The sequence below is a fragment of the Anolis sagrei genome, chromosome 2 (assembly GCF_037176765.1).
Source record: "Anolis sagrei isolate rAnoSag1 chromosome 2, rAnoSag1.mat, whole genome shotgun sequence".
NCBI lineage: Eukaryota > Metazoa > Chordata > Lepidosauria > Squamata > Dactyloidae > Anolis > Anolis sagrei.
The window spans coordinates 216,170,916-216,190,561 of NC_090022.1; positions in this window are offsets into that span (position 1 = coordinate 216,170,916).

Sequence of the window (19,646 nt, forward strand, 5' to 3'; positions counted from 1 at the left end):
ATACCAATGCTTTCTTTTGAGAGAAATAGTGTTTAGTCCTTTCCGCGGAAAATGTATCACAGCCTCCGTTGGATCTTTGGCCTCAGAAGCACACTAGAAGTTGTTTTAAAAATATAGTTAGCAATTATGTCTTTTTCCCCTTTCCATAAATGGAAGTATTAAGAATCATACCCAGATCAGTCACTAAAATGGTGTAGAGGTTTTTAAACCTTTGCCTGCAACTTTTATTTCCAAAATAATGATACTCAACATGAATTCTTTCCCTATTTCCTAACTATGTCTTTAAAGAAAGATGGGTTTTGACTGTCACAGTTTTAGCTTACCTTAAGTCCCATTTATTTCTGTTAAAGCTAAGTTCAAGTCCAACTAATATACTCAAGATAAAACTGTACAACTTACAATACAAATTCTGTTTTGCACTCATTATGTACCTATGGGGCAATAGTGTATTTGAATTGAAATTGAACCGAATTGGTGACAACCCAAACTCAGCCCCTTCACTAGTGTTTAAAGTGTCAGGAATGAGTGAATGCTCACAAATGCTATGCTTTAACAGGGAACAGGGAACAAACAGGCCTCTGGATCTTGTTGGACTCCTGTTATTCCCGTCATTTCTTATTCTGGCTAAAACTGATAGGAATTGCAATTCAGCAAGATACAAAAATATTTCCACTATACTTGTGTCATGCAGTTTAGAAGTAAACGAATAATGCAGCAATTTTGTCCTCAGATTTTAACACATGGTTTATAGATTAAAGGAAATATTCACACCAGTACTTAAATCTTTAAAGTAATATCTGCCTGTAGACAAAAAAAAACGCAACCTGCTACGAAGGCGGACTTTAAAGTCTGAGATTCTTCAGCATAGTACCTACCAGCAGAGTTTCGCTGCACTTCCACTGGGAAACCCTCTGCACTGAATAGTAACATAACACAAGATCACTGTGCAATGTGTGTATTCACACAGAACTCAGCAAGCATAGATGCCCCTCTGAAGGCACAATCGTTCCTCATGAACAAATCTCCTTCCATCATGGAATATAACCAATTGTGCATTGTCCACGAAATTGACTCTATGTGCATAGATCAACTTATTCTTCTATAATCAGACAAACTCATTTTCATCACCTATAACCTAAAGAAGAAAGAATACAACTCATATCTCTTTTTTCAAGTAACATAGTTATCCCATCTGCATACATTTAATTGTGTACTTAATAAAATGTGGGGGCGGGGGAGTGCAACCTGGACATAGCTGAATGTGGCTCTCACCTTTGTGCTTTTAATAGAGTGAAAGGATAGGCAGGCACAGTGGGGACGAGACAATGTTAAGCATAAATCAGAGAGAAAGGCTATTTCCTTGATCAGGTTTTTGATAAGAGTTAATGTATGGTACTCACATTATTCCAAATATAAGTTGATTCAAGTTTTTTGAGTTGATTTTTTTTACTGAAATGACAAAACTTTTGTATGAATATAAAGTGCAGAGCAAACCACCTGGATACCACTAGAATCATAAAATCATAGAGTTAGAAGAGATCACAAGGCCCATCCAGTCCAGCCCCCTGCCATGCAGGAATACCAAGCAGAAACAGATAATCCAGCCTCTGTTTAAAAAGCCCCCAAAGAAGGAGCTTCCACCAAACTCCAAGGTAGAGTTCCACTGTTGAACAGCTCAAATGGTCAGGAAGTTCTTCCTAATGTTCAGGTAAAATCTCCTTTCCTGTAATTTGAAACCATTGCTTCGAGTCATAGTTTCCAGGGCAGTGGAAAATAAACCTTCTCCATCTTCCTTATGACATCCTTTCAGATATTTAAATATTGCTATCATATCACCTTTCAACCTTATCCTCTGCAAGCTATATACACCCAGATCTTTAAGTGACACCTCATAAATCATGGTTTCCAGCCCTTTGATCATTTTAGTCATTTTCCTCTGGACACGTTCCTGTCCAGTTGAGGCCTGACCAAAGAGAAATAGAAGAGTATCATGCCTTTCTTTGATCTAAACCAGGCATGGAATGTTGAGGCCTGGCCTGAGGAGGAGGAGAAGAAGGAGGAGGAGGAGGAGGAGGAGGAGGGGAACCCCTTGGTGGAGTCTTGTGCTCCTGAAGTGGTGTCTTGTGCTTTTGAATTCTGTAGTGCCTCAGGAAGAAAATAGCTCTTCCCTGGATGATGGGAATTGCCATATGTATAGATCTTCTCTTAGTAAGAATGTTTCATATGAGAGTCTGCTAGAGACTTTCCCTGAGCCTGAGAGGAATGTCAGGTGACGGGGTGTCCAGATGCCCTAATAAGCCAGGAGAAGAGGGGGACAGGAGAGATTTTTTTGGTGGCTGCTAGACAAACTAAGGCCCCATTGCCACTCCCCAAAAAGTTTGCAGGAGAGGGCAAGATGATAGACTCTTGTATTTGCCAGTGTGAGGTTTACCTTTTGTCTCAGGACAGGGAATTTCCAGATGAGAATGCCAAAGTGGAATTTATTTTTAATCTTCTCACCGGACTTATACTTCCTTGGACTTCCAGCCTGATGATGGCCAAATCTCCAGTGTTGCAATCAGCAGTGGCATTCATGAATCATTTTTTACCTTGGATGTATTTGTGAAATAGCTTTTTCCTATAAAACACTAATTTCTTTAATAAACTTTAAACCAGTGGATTGAATACCTTTTGGCTGAGCTATATTTGAGCTAATTAGTTCTTCATTTCGGAGGAAAAGATGTCATGCAGGTGGCTGGACTGCAACATGGGCAAACTTCAGCCCTTCAAGTGTTTTGGACTTCAACGCCCATAAATCCCAGCCAGCTTACCAACTCTTAGGAATTGTTGAAGTCCAAAACACCGGGAGAGCCAAGGTTTTATCTTGTCTGATCTTGATAGTTTATTCCTTTCTATTCAGCACAAAATCCCATTGGCTTTTTAACTGCTGCATTACATTGTTAGCTCACATTCAACTTCCTGTCTACTATCCACCTCATCAGAGTTCGCTTGGGCTTTGTCTCAGCAGCATGCTGGCAGCACTCCAGCAATGCACTAAGAGGGAGCCCTGTGAAGATGGATGACTACCTGTCATCTCATTGAAGAAGCTGGGGATAGTACAGGAGAAATCTGGGGCCAGCAGGGAAATGTCGTGGGATGACAGCCCACAACCAACCATAGTAAGGGCACAAAGCTATGTGTTGCCCCATGGTTACCCCCGCTGTCACCTGGCTTCTGGATATCCATGTGATGAGGTTCTTAGATTCCAATATCATTTTCACATGTACTGTTGTCAAGTACATGTGCATTACCCATCCTGTATCTATGCATTTTGCTTTTTATGCCGGAGTATCCTACATTTTTCCTTATTGAAATTCATTTTGTTAGTTTTGGCCCAGCTCTCTAATTTGTTGAGGTTATTTTGAATTCTGATCGTGTGTTCTGGAGTATTAGCTGTCCCTCCAAATTTGACGTCATCTGAAAACTTGATAAACTCTCTAAATTTCCATCCAAGTCATTAATAAAGATGTCAAACAGCACTGGGCTTAAGATAGAACTCTAGTAGTCACTTCATTCCAAGATGAAGAGGGACCACTGGTGATCTTAACCAATCGCACACTCACCAAATTGTAGTGTTGTCTAGTCAACATTTTACTAGTTTGTTTGGAAAAAGATCATGGGAAACCTTGTTAAAGGCTTTACTGAAATCAAGATATGCTACATTCAGAGCATTCTTTGCATCTACCAAGCAATCAAAGAAAAGAGAGATAAGTCTGGCATGCCTTGTTTTTAAGAAATCCATATTGATGTTTTCTGATCACAACATTCTTTTCTAAATGATTAGTGACTGCCTCCTTAATGATTTGCTGATCTACTACTATTATCCTGTTAAAGACAGGGAAAGGGAGAAAGCAATCCGTTATATTCCCCTTGTGCAGTGCCAAAGTGTAGTGACTAAAGGCTCAGATTAATTTTTGACAGAAGTAAACATACTTCAGGGCAATTTTTCATGTCCTTTATTTCTCCAGTGAACTACTGTGATGCTGCTAACTTGTTATGTGCCTTGAAGTTTTCATATGCACTTGTTTATAAACCCACATTTTTGAATTCATTTGGCACAAATGTAGTTGGGGTATGAGAAAGATTTCCTGCTTTAGCAAAAGGGGTCACATTTTAATAACCAGTTAGTCCATAATTGAATTCAAAGCAGTTAAGAAAACAGTTCATAAGCAGAAAACAAGACAATTTTATAATAAGGAAAGGGTATAACTAGATTTTCTTCTTTCTAATGGGATGCCCAAGATAATTGCTTAAGCACTGGAAAATCACCGTTGATTTCATTCAAAAAGTACTGTTTATTTTTATTGAAAACAGCATGACAAATCCTGATTAAAAGAGATCAGCATGCAAAGTTCACTGAACTAAATGAGCTGAAGAATGTAGATTTTGTATGGATGAGGCAACACAGGCAGTCCTCGGAGAAGCATTGCAAGCTCACTTCAGATGATTAAGGGTGTAGTTGTCATTTAATTTCAGATTATCTGAAGTTCACTGGATCTTGGCTGTAGAGCTGATTCTCACAGATTTCAATATGAGGCCAAGCAACGTCAGGGTGTGGTTCAGATGGCAAAGCTTATTCATGAACACATAGACCAGGAGAAGCTGAAATGGTTTGCTTTTATCTGTGGCCACATTTATTTAGGTCTATGTAGTTGTGGATCAGCTCTGCAGCAGACAAATGCCACACAGGACTGATCTATGGTAGTGCAGGACAAGGCATCCTTAACATGGTCTTATCTCGTATTACCCAAAGTTGAGGAAAAGTCAAAATTCTGCAACAAAATTTGGACTTTTTCCTGATTTAGGGCTCATGGAAACAATTGAACTGTTTCCCAAATTGAACCAGCCGCAACTGCCCCCATTGCCATCCCATATTTCCTGCTCTCAGGAACATAGGATGATAGTCTTCTTTCCCCCATCCCTATATCATGGCAGCCTTTGACCCTACCTGTTCCCCTTCATGTGCCATGATGTCAGCTAGAGTAACAATGAACACTTGGAAGGGATTAATCAGGATTAACAAAGGATTCATCATGATTAACCTGTTGACTGAGGAAAATATTATAGAAGACTTGAATATGATGACATTTAGCAATAAGCATTATAGCCACTCAGTGATTTGTAGAGATACCCAAAATATTTTTGTAATTCATTGTTTCTTTGTTTCACTGTCAAGGCATCTTGAATTCTAGGTCCTCCAGAAGTCTAGGGCCCAGTGATTTTGCACCCCCAAGCTTATTTTATCTGGGAAATTCTGAATGTTCAAGTTCTATAGACTCATCATTCACACCACACATGCATTGCACCAAACCTTCAGTTTTTGAGCTTTCTTAACCAGAGTCACCTTTTGTTTTTCTTTTTAATTTTAAAAATATGGTGACCACCAAAATAGGGAGGAGCAAAAGCACATACTTTGGATTTAAATGTAAAGGTTGCTCTTTCACAGAACTCCTTGAATATATTCATTTCAAAACTGCAGAATGAATCCCCTGAGAGGCAGTGGTGCTTCTTGAAAAGGCCATTCCCTTCTGCCAAACAGTACAAAAGGTATTGGCAGTTCCTTTAAAAATAGTTGAATAATATAAAAACCCATACATCTCTACATCTAAAATTTGGCAGATACAGTCATATTGTCAGCATCCACTCTCCCTGTAAAATGCATCCCATTCCGACAATAAAACATTACAATTGTTCACTGGTATCCAATAACAGGCAATAGAAGACAATTTGGGCTTCCAAACTGAATTATGGATTTGGTCCTGAGTCAAATCAGATAGTCTTTGGATAGCTGTGACAGAAACTGAGGTGGTTCATGAATCAGCAAAAGAAGCTCTGAACAGGGTCTTGTTGCTGTTACACACAGAGAGACAAACACTATACGTCAGAAATACTTAGATTTCAGATCTAGCATCCATGGTTCAGAACAGGAATTCTTTATCATCACCAACATTACCAATGATAGTCCTATATGCAGTCAGAAAGAACAACCTAATTTGTATTCCAAAGATTGCTTGGTTCATAGAAAATTTGGGTATTCCTTTAGTTAAAGATGCTTAAAGTAAGATCTTCTGCTGATGGTAACGTCATTCACCATCCTTCAAACACAAAAGAATGGATGTCTTTCTCTCCATGCAACTGATACTCAATAAAATATAGGTGGGGGGGGGGGGGGGTTAAAATTGTGGCAATAGTGTCATTGCCATGATTAAATAGAAAGAATGAATATATAATAGTTGCAGGTATAAATAACTCTTACACAATCATGATCATGACACTATCACTATATCTTTATTAATTGGATTTAAATATGGTATGCATTGTGTGTTATCTGTTCATTTGGTTTATGATGTTTTTGTTGAATTTTTTATGTTAGGTTTATTTTTTGCTGTTTTAGCCTTGTACACTGCTTTGAATCCCGCCCATGGGAGAAAAATGGGATACTAATAACAACAACAGCAACAAAAACAACAACAACAATAACTGTAACTCCTTGCTGTCCCTTTTTTTGATAGCACTAGCAAGAGGAGAAGGAGGCCCATTCTGCCAACCTTCAGAGTAGGGATGAATTCAATTTCTGTCACGTTTGTGGAGGTGGTCCAGGAGAGGTTATTTAATTAAGTTTACTTTCCTAAGCCTGTACTGATAAGTTAAAACTGTCACATATTGTATTTTTGATGACTGTTGTCAGTATAGATAATCTTAGTGCATGTTTTCTATATCTAAAATCCCACACAAATATGTTAATGTGTTTTCAAAAAGAAATGTTATGGGTGGTGATGCTAAACAATTGAACAACTACCGGATTTTTGTTCATTTTATACATGCACAGCATGATCAATCACTTTGGAGTTATTTGTATTCTAAGAAGAAAGCCAATCCAGTGATGGCTTTTAAATGCAGCTCCACCACTTATTTAGTAGGTGGGTAAAGGCCCCAGTTCTTTATCAACAATAAATTACACTCCTGTTAAACTTGCTGCTAAACAAGGAGTTACACTCCTATTAAAATCCAATTAAACATGCATCACAATTGATGGATGTAATTAGAACAACTGTAGAGGGTAAATGGTTCAAAGCACAGTAAGTGAAAAAAATAGTTTGGTGTCCAAATGGGGTGGGGGAGGACACTGAATCCAAGATGTTTTAGTCAGCTTCATTTTGTCTGTTTGATGACACTTAAACTAAAGATAATAGATCACTGCAAAATCAATCCATTATTGCGAAGGGGGGGGGGATTCCCCAATCATCAAAATAAATGCTAGTTTATTTTTTAAAATATAAATAAATTCTTTCACACACATGAGCACAGGTGTGAAATGTATATTTGACCAATATAATCCAATTCTCAGCATCTGAGGATTGGTGTCAAATCCTCCATTTATTTGTCTCTCTCTGTCAAGAAAAATGGAACTAAATCTTTGTATCTATGCTAGCACATGTAACAGTGTGTATGGGTTACAGAGTCTAAATATACTATTTGCACAGCATGATTTTGCTCAGTGCATCTCAAGCTATTTGATATGGGGGACCAGCATTTTTTTCATGTATGGCTGGAACCAGTGACTATTGCTACAAGTATTTGTCTTTCTTTTCCTGGAAAAGTTCCAGGGATTGGCACCAATACATAGACCACCTCTTTGATAAATACTGTTTCAAGGAATAAAGTTGTCTCTGTAATGATCACGTGTTTGTCAACATGCATAAATAGATGAATGTACAATTTCCTCAAAAATTATCATTAACAGATAAAGATTAAGCATGGAAAATGAGAACACAATAACAAACATTTTGTGCATTCAAGTCAACAAAATATATAATTTTTAGAGGCTTACTAATGAGGTAATTGAATTATTTAACTACTTTGAAAATAGATTCTGTTTGAGTTAATGTGGGGGTGATGCTAAAATATCATCAATGAGATTTTCATGTTAGATGCCCAAACATGCAACTTCCCACAATGTGGCAGTCAGGCAGCATGATAAACATGGTCCCTAAAAGAAATTGGAATAAAGCATGAAAAGTCTTTTATTTTATGTTGCCTTTGTGTATCCTAAAGCCTTCAGTTTATTAGTCTAAAAGCATTGTTTGAGTTGTTCTGGCTGATTATAAAACAATAAATATTGCTGTTCTTGTCACTTAATGAACCAGTTATCACTATTTCATTAAGGATTGCTTTGATTGTGCTTTTCCTGCATGGCAGAAGGGAACCCCCTTCTGCCATGCAGGAAAAGCACAATCAAAGCAAAGACTGGATGGCTACTGGGGACTTCCCCTGTTGATCAAAAGGTTTCCTATGCCTGATATATATAATAATATCATATCATATCATATCATATCATATAATAAATATAACATAACATTTCTTAGGGCTCCATGAGAAACATTTGCTTCAAAATAGCTCAGTGGCTAAAAAAAGTTTGAGAACCCCTGCGATATATCTATCTATGTAAGTATTCATCTGTGTTCTCATGCAAATGCCTATAAAAGTGAAGTAGCTCCTAGGAGGGAAATAAAAAGCAGTCTTGAATTCAAGAACATAATCAAGAAATAGGAAAAACTAATACCTCAAGGAAGGCATCTCAGCTACTTAGGGAAGAAGAAAAAAGTTAAGGATGGATGAATTGGAAATCTTGATGCTATTTTATTTCTACTTTATTTTGGGTTAAATTATGAGTTGGATAGAACAGTTCAAAGAAAAGTAATTAAGGAGTGAGATTTGTCTACCCCTTCCATTCTCATGATAAATTGGTCATAGTATCCAAGGCTCAATTTTTCAACAAAAAACATCTATGAAGAAAATTGGAAAGCTAGAAGGCAGTCTTCATCTCTCAGCCTATGTTATGCAATCCTCAGATATCTGAAGGACAGTCGTGGTAGTAGTTTCCATCAACCTTAGAAGGCTTGGGGGCCTCTTAAGATATTAGTTATTTTCTAAATACAATTATGTTTTAGAGACTTTCTGCATATTTCCAATTTTACACATGTAATAGAATGTGAGTTTGAGCGTGAAGAAGAAGCATGGCTAGCCCTGTATACATTTTTCAAACGTTAAAACTTTTAAAGTGCTGTAATATAAGAGGGAAGTGAAATATTTCACAGAATGATTAAGGATGGCTATAACTTGGGATAGTGTCAAGGATCTGGCATTACCAATTGATGTACTTCCTAATCAATATCAAGCAATTTCACCTTATTTTACATCAGTCAGCATGCTGGAATAACTAAATTACCAATCGATACCTGTGTTTGACCACACACACTCCTGGTGCCAAAAAGTAAAGTGGAAGGAAGATTTAATAGTAGCACTCCCATTTTATGTCTCCTCATCACATGGGACAGTGCCCTACCATAGGGCCTTGCACACGCAGCCCACAATATACTAATAATTGTTTTTAGTATAAGTAGCTGATCGCTTTGAGGGACCTGATTATATAAGAACTTCTTATCCTTCTGTTGCCTTGAGATCACAGTGTAATTATGCTTATAAAACTGATTCAAGGAAGTCTTCTGAAATCACTTCATACATCCACACACACATTTGGGCTCACTCTTTTGGATTACCCAGGGGCTTTCTGACATGTGGATGCCCATGTACACAGCGTTGCTATGTCCTTCCTTAGGGAACACCATCTCCCACCATCTGAACATGTGTTTTTCCCAGAGACACCTAGATAATAGTTTTTTAAACCAGGGGTTCCAACTCCAAACGGGTCCCCTTTGCTCAATATTGGTTTTGCAAAAAAAAAAAAAATGGCAACAGTAAAAAGTTTCTGAACACCATCTAGGTATTTACACAAATCTGTTAATAATAACATGCAGTATTTACAGTGGACGCTGCAGAAAATGCCTCAGCTATACTTCATTAAAAGTGCAGCTGTATAGCAAGCCTTGCAGATGCTGATTTATTATCAGTAAATGTTTAATTTAATACCTATTTTATATCTCTATTATCTATATACCCAGAGTAAAATAAACATTTCTCTGGCAGAAAGGGGTCATGAAAAACTTTCTTGGGCAGAAGGATATTGTGAGTGTAAAAAATTAAGAAACCCTGATCTAGAGAACATATACTTCAATTTTTATACACTTGGCATGAACTGTTCTGAATTCATCAACTGGTAAAGACTAAGACGGTTGTTTATTACTCTGCAGTTGCCTACATGTTGAAACCATGTTACCTTGAATATAGTAGGATTTCCTTCTGAGTAAACAATGCACTTGACTATACCCTTGGAGAAGAGCATATATATCACTTCCATATGTAATCTAAAAATGAAATGGAAATAAAATTACCAATCTACTCATCCTTGATGAGATGGGATGTCTCAACATGTCCAAGCGCATATTTTCTAGGAAGGAAAAACTGTCAACAGCCATGAAAGATTTTGTTCTGAGGAAGCACAAAAAGACCAACATTTTCATATGAACAGGAAAAATGATGATGATGATGACAGTTGTTTTGTGCAAATTGCATTATATTGTATTCCACTATTGTATTCCATTAAAATTATTTTACAAAAATGTTGCACTTAACATATGCAAAAACAATTGTGCAAAAAAGTCCTGAAATGCCAAAACTATGTGTGTGTGTGTGTGTTCAAAATGTACAAAATACTCTTACAGTCTCTCTCCAAATATACCCCCAATACAAGTTACACAGGCCACAAATGTTTAAATAACTGTTAATTATTTATAAGCTTACACTTCATAAATATACCAAAGTGTACAACTTTTTTCTCTTAACAGAACGATTAAAACTCCATTGGATATTTCCAGAATTGTAATGGAAGTTTAACTTTAGAAGTAATACCTATAACTTCCTGCACCCATACAGCCAAAGTTTGGGCTGCCCTTCCCGAAAACTGTCAAAGGGAGCATTTTCATTACCTGACATCAACATTTCTCAAAATATCCATTTTAATATTCTGCTGAGGATGACTCTGACATTAAGGGCAGAGTCATCCTCAGCAGGTATATTGTTCTATTGTCAGTGGAGGTAATCCTAAAGAGACTTTGCATAGTAATTGAAGAACAAGTTGTAAAACATTTCTTATAGAGAAAGTTACTTGCTTATTGAATTTTACTAATTTTTAAATGATGTGTGCGGCTAGCTGTAACCTGGTGACAGGGCTCTTATTCTAGAGTTTCTTTTTCATGCACCCTTTTGCTTACAATAGTTTAAGATTTTTCTTATTCTGCACCTTCAAATAGTATATCTTTTAAGGATCATGAACTTTATGTACTGGATATTCTAGATTAAAGTACATCCCCATCCCCACCCCCCTGACCACACTCCTTGTTTCCTAGTTTGTCAAATGAAAAGAATCCAATGCTTTTTGCACCCACAATAAATGTCTTCTTCATTAATGTTTGTAAGGAACTGCAACGCTTCACTAATTAAATAATATATGCAAGTGGTGTGAATTATAACAGTTATCTCCAGTGGACCCTAAATTAGGATCGAAGCTTATGGTGGTGAAATTTCATTCCTCTCCATGCATGCATTCAATTCGTTGACTCCCAGAGGACCCCTGTTCTTTTATTTGCAGCCATATTCATCGTCCTGACTTCAGAAGCAATTTTCATGGCTAAACTATAATCCCCGGTGACCATCCTTTCCTATTTGCAGATAATTTGATTGACATGGCAAGATGAATTCTCCAGAGATTTTATCAGAGCTCAAATCTGTCTTCACACTTCTCTTGAGCTCATTGTCTCTTTCACTCAGATCAAACTATTTTAAGTTTTGGGACAGTAGGTCATGAGGGCAAACTCCTGCATCCAGTACTTTGACTTGTACCCAGTTTTGGCTGAGCATGCAATGTAGTGGGGAAAAGGGCAAGCTGCTAAATGCCTGCAGATGGGAGATCACATGCCAGATGCCTGGAGGCATTATTAGATGAGATATTTAAACAAAGTTCCTCTCTGTCCATCTCTTGGGTCTTTCCTGGCAGAAAGGTTAAAAGCTCATAGAAGATTATAGATAAAGATAGAGACAGATAAAGAATATAAAGACTTTTCAAGGATGAGAGGACCTAATTCCCACCATTCAGAGGAGCAGAAGACTGTGATGAGATTTGCCACTAGGTTTCATTCACGTGAAATTAAAGAGTTTCAGAAAAATATGATATTTTTCCTTTAAAAGTAAATAATGAAAGTTGTTTTTGCTGCTCTCTACTTGGAGGAAAAATCATACTTTAAATGGCCTGTAATAAACAAACAAAATATATGAGTATCTTAAAGGCAGACTCATCAAACACATTGAATATTCAGGCTGCTTGCCCCATTCTTATGCTGGGAGAAGGGTGAAATGTGGTGGCTGAGAGCACTCTGGAGGGTTTTCAGCCACCATGTGTCTTTCTGGGGCTGTTCTCCCAGCATCAGCATGGCCCTGTGCCAAGAGAAGGGTGATGCAGGTAGTGGCTGGAAGGACTGTGGAGCCCTTTCAGCTACTGCTTGCCTTCTTGGTTTGGGCAGTTATCTTGGCAGAATGATGGGGCCTTGGCCTAACCATCTACTGAGAGAAAGGTGAGGCAGATGGCAGCTAAGAGCACCCTGGAACCCTCTCTGACATTGCCTGCCTTCCTGAGGTTGTCCTACCAGTATAAGGATGGGACTGCTCACCCCTTCCTTATGCAGGTAAGAGGGCCCGAGGGTGGCACATGGCAGCTGAGAGCATTCTGGATGCCTCCCAGTCGCCACATGCCTTCCTTCTCTGTGCTTTCAACATATGGACCAGGTCCTTATGCCCAAAGGATGGGGGAAAATAGGAGGGCCAGACATAGGGGCCAAAAATGGGACCGAAAGCAAGACTTTTTTTGACGAATCACACACCCCTAGTATATAGACATACTTTCATCTTTCCTCATTCAAAACTGTTTGTTTTATTAACAAAATTATTTTATTAACCACATAACTATTATGACAGACATGTTTTCCTCAGTTACAAAGACAATAATCTTTAATGAAGATAGGAGTGATCATATAGGTATAAAGTTAATCCCTGGAGAACAACAGATGTCATTAAATGTCTCAGAAAACATTTCCAGGAAGTTTAACAAATGAGTTGACTTGGAAAACAACTAAAAGACTTTTTCAAGTGCTATTCATGAAATATTTATCTACTTTTTCTGTGTAGTATGAATAAACAACTGTTTTATTCAATGAGAGATAAATTACTGTAGTCAAGTTTCATTTTGCTTTTCATTGAAGCTAGTTGCCTCCCATCCATCAGGGAATTTGAGAATGGCTTCATTAATTCAGAAGATCTGTTGAATGGGTAAGGAAAAGACGGGTGGGAAATTGGTAAAAGGCATAGAGTCTGCTAAGAGCCGTCCTGCAGTTTTCCTCTATCCCATGCATCCATTATAGAACTTTATGAAAACAAATGGTTCATAATTATTTTATCATGAATCTCAAATGCACCAGAAACTGTTCATTGGCATTTTAGCAATCCACACACATCACTCCTCTTTGCTTTTCAGGTTCAGAACTTGCACAGCATTGATGAGTGTACTTGCTGTTGTTGCATCAAACATTTATCTATGAAAATAGTCTGTCTGGGAGTGAAAACATTTTCAGAGTAATTAAAAATAGTATAACTGAGGATAGCACATTGTGTATGTATGTGGAGCTGTTTGCTATTTCTTTTGCACCCTCTTTGTTGCTTTGTTTGCCTGGAGTGTTTTTGTTTTGTTTTTTGGTAGTCATATCTGATTGATTGTATCATATCAATCTGCCTTCCAATAACACACAGTGATCCAAGATGCAAATAAATCAGGGATCACTTAGCTACTTTGGGTCAATCTAGAAAGGAAACAGAGAAGAAGAGGAGGAGGAGGGGGGGAGGGGGAGGGGGAAGTGGAAGAGGAAGAGGTGGAAGAAAATCCATGTCATAATGGTACTTGTAGTCAAGGCTATAAGCCTACAAAGAAGCAGCATTCGGGGCACATCAACCAACACTGTGTTCACTGGGAAGGAAAGGAAGTATTGTGTTATTGCTAGAAACTTTATCTTTCCACACTACAGTGAAATCAGTTTCATTGCATTTACATTGCAACACATTACAAGGAGTCAGGAAAGTTCTGTTTTAGCTTCATTATATGTCACCTTTTGTCTTAGTACTAAGGTAAGGATGGAGAGAATTTTGGTTTCAGTTTTTTAACAATACAAGTGGATCAAAATTCTCAAATTTGGGACTAGACACATCTAAGATTTAATATATATATAGAAATGTGGGTGAAATCAATATGGAAAGATTTATAACCGAAAATGAAGAGAGGATCTTCTTTTACATAACAGCCGCAGCAAGAACAACAATTGCACAAAAATGGAAAGAAAAAAGTTCTCCACAAATTGAAGACTGGATAAACAAAATCCTTAACTATATGAGTATGGACAATTTATCACAACATCTAAGTAATAAAATCAAGAACAAACAAATGGACTGGGAACCTTTAAAAAGGTTAATGCAGGAAGAAATGCAAATTCAACTATAGAGATGAAGGACATAGCAATTAATACAAGAGAAAAACGACTAAAGACATTAAAGAAAAAGTATCTGGATAAATGGATTTATTCCCTGTGACCCGAACCGGAAGCCAATAACTCTTTCCCCTGACCCCCCACATCTCCTCTCCCTCCCTCCCCTCCTCTCGTAACCCCCTCTTTTTTCTTCTCTTTGCCTACTTTAGTCTACTTTAGACTATTCTTTCCTGCTTATCTTTAACAACACATTGTTCCCCCTCTTTCACTGTATTCTTTTATTAAAATGAAAATAAAAATCATAAAAAAAATATGGAAAGATTTATAAACTAGCCCTAAGGTTTGGGGTAGTTATTAGATCTTAGAAGTTTGCATTTGTGTATTCAAACATGATTACGATCCTGAATAAGTTCACTATACTTTCCCTCACAGAGGCTCTTCTTTGTTAACTGTGTTGTATCCTGCCTCTGGCATGAGGAGAATGGGGTAACAACGAATGTTTAAATATCATCATCATCCCTATGGCAGGCAAGCTGTTTGTATTATTATTTGTTTATTTTATTTTTATGTATTTTACTGAATTTATTCATGTGAGCCACCCCAAGTCCCTTGGGGAGATGTGGCAGGATACATATAAAGATGATAATGACGACGATGATGATTATTATTATCAGTGGTCACGTTTATGCTGGAAAAGGCCCCATTTAGTTAATTTCATACAAAATTAGGGAGGATTTGACTTCAATTTTTCAAGGATCCAGTAAAATCCATGCATGACAATAAGGGTTCAAATCCCCACTCAACAATGAAATCTGCTGGGTGAATCACAAATTCCCATCCTCGGAGGAAGGCAATAGCCAATGGCTTCTGAATTCATCTTGCCAAGAAAACCCTATGATCAGGTCACCTTAGGGTTGCCATAAGTCAGAAACACTTTCTATATAGAAATCAAATGTGGAAAAAAATCAAAAGGAAGAAACCATGAAAATGAACAAAATCTGGCTACCAGTATTAAAAAAAACTCAAAAATTACAACAGCAAAACAACAGAGAGTAAACAATCAGGCACATCAAATCACCTCTCAACAAAAGATTCCCCCCAGGCACTTCCAAGCCATTAAATGCTAATCAAGGTGGTCAGTTGAAACATTCACACCTAGCTCTAGCAGACAAAAGTCCTTTGTCCCACCCTGGTCATTCCACAGATATATAAACCCATTTTCCTACTTCCAACAGACCTCACTACCTCTGAGGATGCTTGCCATAGATGCAGGCAAAACGTCAGGAGGAAATGCCTCTAGACCATGGCCATATAGCCCGAAAAAACCTACAACAATCCAGTGATTCCGGTCATGAAAGCCTTCGACAATACAATGTAATCTGTACTTCTTGGCCATTATGGTGCAATTACGAACAACTAACAGCCAAATATTCAACCAATTTTTAATTGTGCTGACTATGATAGATGTTTTATTGTTGACCATGCTTTTAGTGATTAGTTGTTCTATGTTTTTATTTTGATATTTAATTTCATTTTGTTAGTACAATGCTGTTATAATTATGTATTATGTTTATTTTTGTAATGTTTTGGTGTATGCCGAGCATTGAATATTTGCCTTTGTATGTGTAAACCTCCCTTGAGTCCCCCGGGGGACATAGGCCAGTCTAAAAATAGTTTATTATTATTTTATTATTATAAATTTGAGAAGGAAATTAAAAGAATGGATCACATAGCTGACTGCAATAAAACAAGTAGATAGAAAGAGTTTCAAGCAATAAGCATTGGTTCTATACAATGTAAAGCATGACTACAGGGGGTAAGGTGTCTCCTAATATCCATTTTCCCATCAATAGCAGGTCATGAAACTACTTAGATCAATGTCTTCTCTTACTGGTTAGCCTGAGATGGCTTTGTGAGGCTGATAAGAAATGTAAGAAGTCCTGTAACACACACGTCAGCATGTGCTTTCTTAGAAACCGAAACCATTCCTGATGCATTTACTATAGATTAATTTCTGGCAAATGGTACATGTTTACAGTTGGCGATCATTTCCCCACTTTTGTACTGCAAGTAAAAGGGAAAATTAAATAACAAATGTTTTAGAGTGATCCAGAAAATTAGAAGACAGATGCATAACACAAATAAATTTCTGGTGTTAGGTATTACCAACAAAGGTTCTGTTGGTTTGTTCTACACAGGCAGTCCCCAAGTAACAAACAAAATAGGTTTTGTTGGTTTGTTCTGTATGTAAGTTGGAACAGGTGCATTTTTAAAGTGTAACTCCAGCCACACATACACACACACTCTGTGTGTATGTGTGCGTATATATATATGTGATGATTGGATTTTGAAAAAAAATGACTTGTTGTGGAAACAAGGATTGTTTTTCCCTTCCTAGAGGCAGATTTCTCTCACCTCCTGTTGTTTCACCCCCCCCCCTTCTTAACTATGAGTTATTTTTTAAGGCAGATGTTTGTAACCCAGTGATTGCCTGTACTACTTTGTGCATGGAAAAACTAAGATACTGGTATGTTTCAAGAACATGAAATAATGATGAAATGATAAGCATTCTTAGTTCCTTCTTTTCCGTCAATAGCCAGGTGAAGAGGGAAAGGATGTTGGAAGAGTTTAAAGAAATAAAATTATCATGGTTTCATTGTATACAACTAGAACAATGGTTAATAAACTGGAAAAAAAAATAGAAACGGAAACCAACTCAATCAATTTGAACAAATAATACAGAAGGGAAGGGCAGTAGAAGAGCACGAAAACTTGAGAGGTATAATTAGCAAAATCTATAAGATACTAATTGAAATGAAGGATGGGAAAACGAAAAAGAGTACCCTTAAGGAGATTTGGGAAGAGGATTTAGGGATAAAAATAAGTGAAATAGAGTGGCAACAGTTATGGGGACAAAGACATTTAAAAAACCTATCGATACGTGTTAAAGAAAATTATTACAAGTTAATATGGAAGTGGTACTTAACACCGGTAAGAATAGCATATATGAATAAAAACAATTCAACAAATTGTTGGAGAGGATGTAAAGAACCAGGAACATATATACATATGTGGTGGCAATGTAAATATGTAAATAATTTTTGGGAGAAAGTATTTAGAGAAATAGAAAGCATAATGAATATGAAAATAGACAAAAGTCCTAGTATAGCCTTATTATCATTATATACCAATAAGCAACTGAAAAAGGAGGATAAAGAAGCGATAACAAACTTACTAACTATAGCAAGACTGCTCATAGCAAGGAATTGGAAAAAAGAAATGAATATACGAATAGAGGAGTGGTACAAGGAAGCATGGAAAATGGCATTAAATGATAAACTGACATGTATATTAAAGGTTAAAAAAGGTATATGGAAACAAAGTGATTTTGATGCTATATGGGGTAAATTTGTGGTAAATGGATTAAAAAATAAGGAAGGAAAATTACCGTCACAAGAAGAAATGAAATTTTGGACAGATGAAATGTAAAAAATGTGGCTTGAGACGGGTGGAGGGGAGCACAGAGGTGAAAAAAGGGGGAAAAAAAAGAGAAAAGGGGAGGAAATGTCAAAGCAAAACAACAAAACAATATGTTAAAGAGGTTGATGTATAAAATGCAACAGTATGTAATAATTGTGATAAATCAATAAAAAAAATTAAAAAAAAAATAGCCAGGTGTTTAGAATATGAAGTAGATGGAACAATTTCTGATAAAGGATAGGCACTGTTTGGGTGCACCAACTTCAGTTTTGGAATATTTTCTCTGCCTTTTGTTTGCTTTTGTGGCAGACATTCCACCTAATATTCAGCCTACTGAACTGCTATGCTTGCTCCAGCTGACACAGTCAATAGCGCTTTTGTGTTTTGTATACAAAACCATATTTTATTCACTTCCAAATAAAATCTTTTCAGAGCAATACAAAACCAATCCCAGATGCTGTACTTGTCAGGGGATAATAAGATTCTCATTGCGCCTCCAGGGTATATGAGCCTCCTAACACTTTTGATGCATGATTAGCCAACCAAAGTTGAGTTATCTTGGTTCTTTTTTCCTCCTTTTACTATTCAATTGCAAAGTGTCACGGCTTTTGGAATCTGTTTATAAACTCAAGCAGTTTGCCAAAACCACTGTCTTGAAGAGATGTTGGAAGACTCTCACAGACTTTGGTGTGAAATCTGTAGAACTGTTTGAATGTCAAGTGGGTGCTAATTGTTTTTATGAGCTAGAGTAGTAAAATAATTTTCTGCTGCCAAAAGAGCCGACCTTGTCATTTTCAAATGAGGTAGGTTTTAATTAACAGAAAGGAAATGTAAGACATGGGTTAGTGCCAAGCATAGTGGTCATGTTGCTGAGCTGTGTCTTGGATAAAAGGATGCTGATCTTAAGCCATTTCCTTCCTTCCTTCCTTCCTTCCTTATTATCTCACTATGGTAATCAAGACAGTACCAGTGCAGAATAAAAACTAACATTTTAGGAAGCATTTGATATATTGATGAGGAAATCTAATCATTAGTTTACCTTATCTGGCTTGGGTCCAGGCTATCTGAACAACTATTTGAGCCTGTATTGTTTTTGAAATGTTTGGAAAAATCTTTATCTTGGTCCTACCACCTTTATAGACATGTTTGATGGGAACACATGTTAGGGCCTTCTTGGTGTCTCTTTGTAATCCTAAAATAATTAGCATGGCTCTACTTCTCAATTGTTATCTTTTCACCTTTCGTTCAATTGTTTGGGGGGTTTTTTGGCATTGAAATAACATATAATTAAGGATTGTCTACAAGATTAAAAAAAAACTTACCTTGAATCTAGCACTGGCAGTGCAATGCAAGGTGACTTTTGGTAAATATCCTGAGTTGTTTGTGCTTAATCTTGTAAAATTTAAAGTATCCACAGGCTTCATGGCCATCTGGACAGCTGGATCACACTCAGATACAGGGGAATAGGGTGGCCCAACTCTGTGCCACCATCATTACTTTCTGGGGTTATAGATAAATACTGGAAAATAAAATTACAGGAGATGGATAAAATGAGTATGGAACAATCAGTATCAGAAAAAGAGATAGGAGACGCTATAGATAAATTGAAAGGAGGGAAGACTCCTGGAATGGATGGCCTAGGAC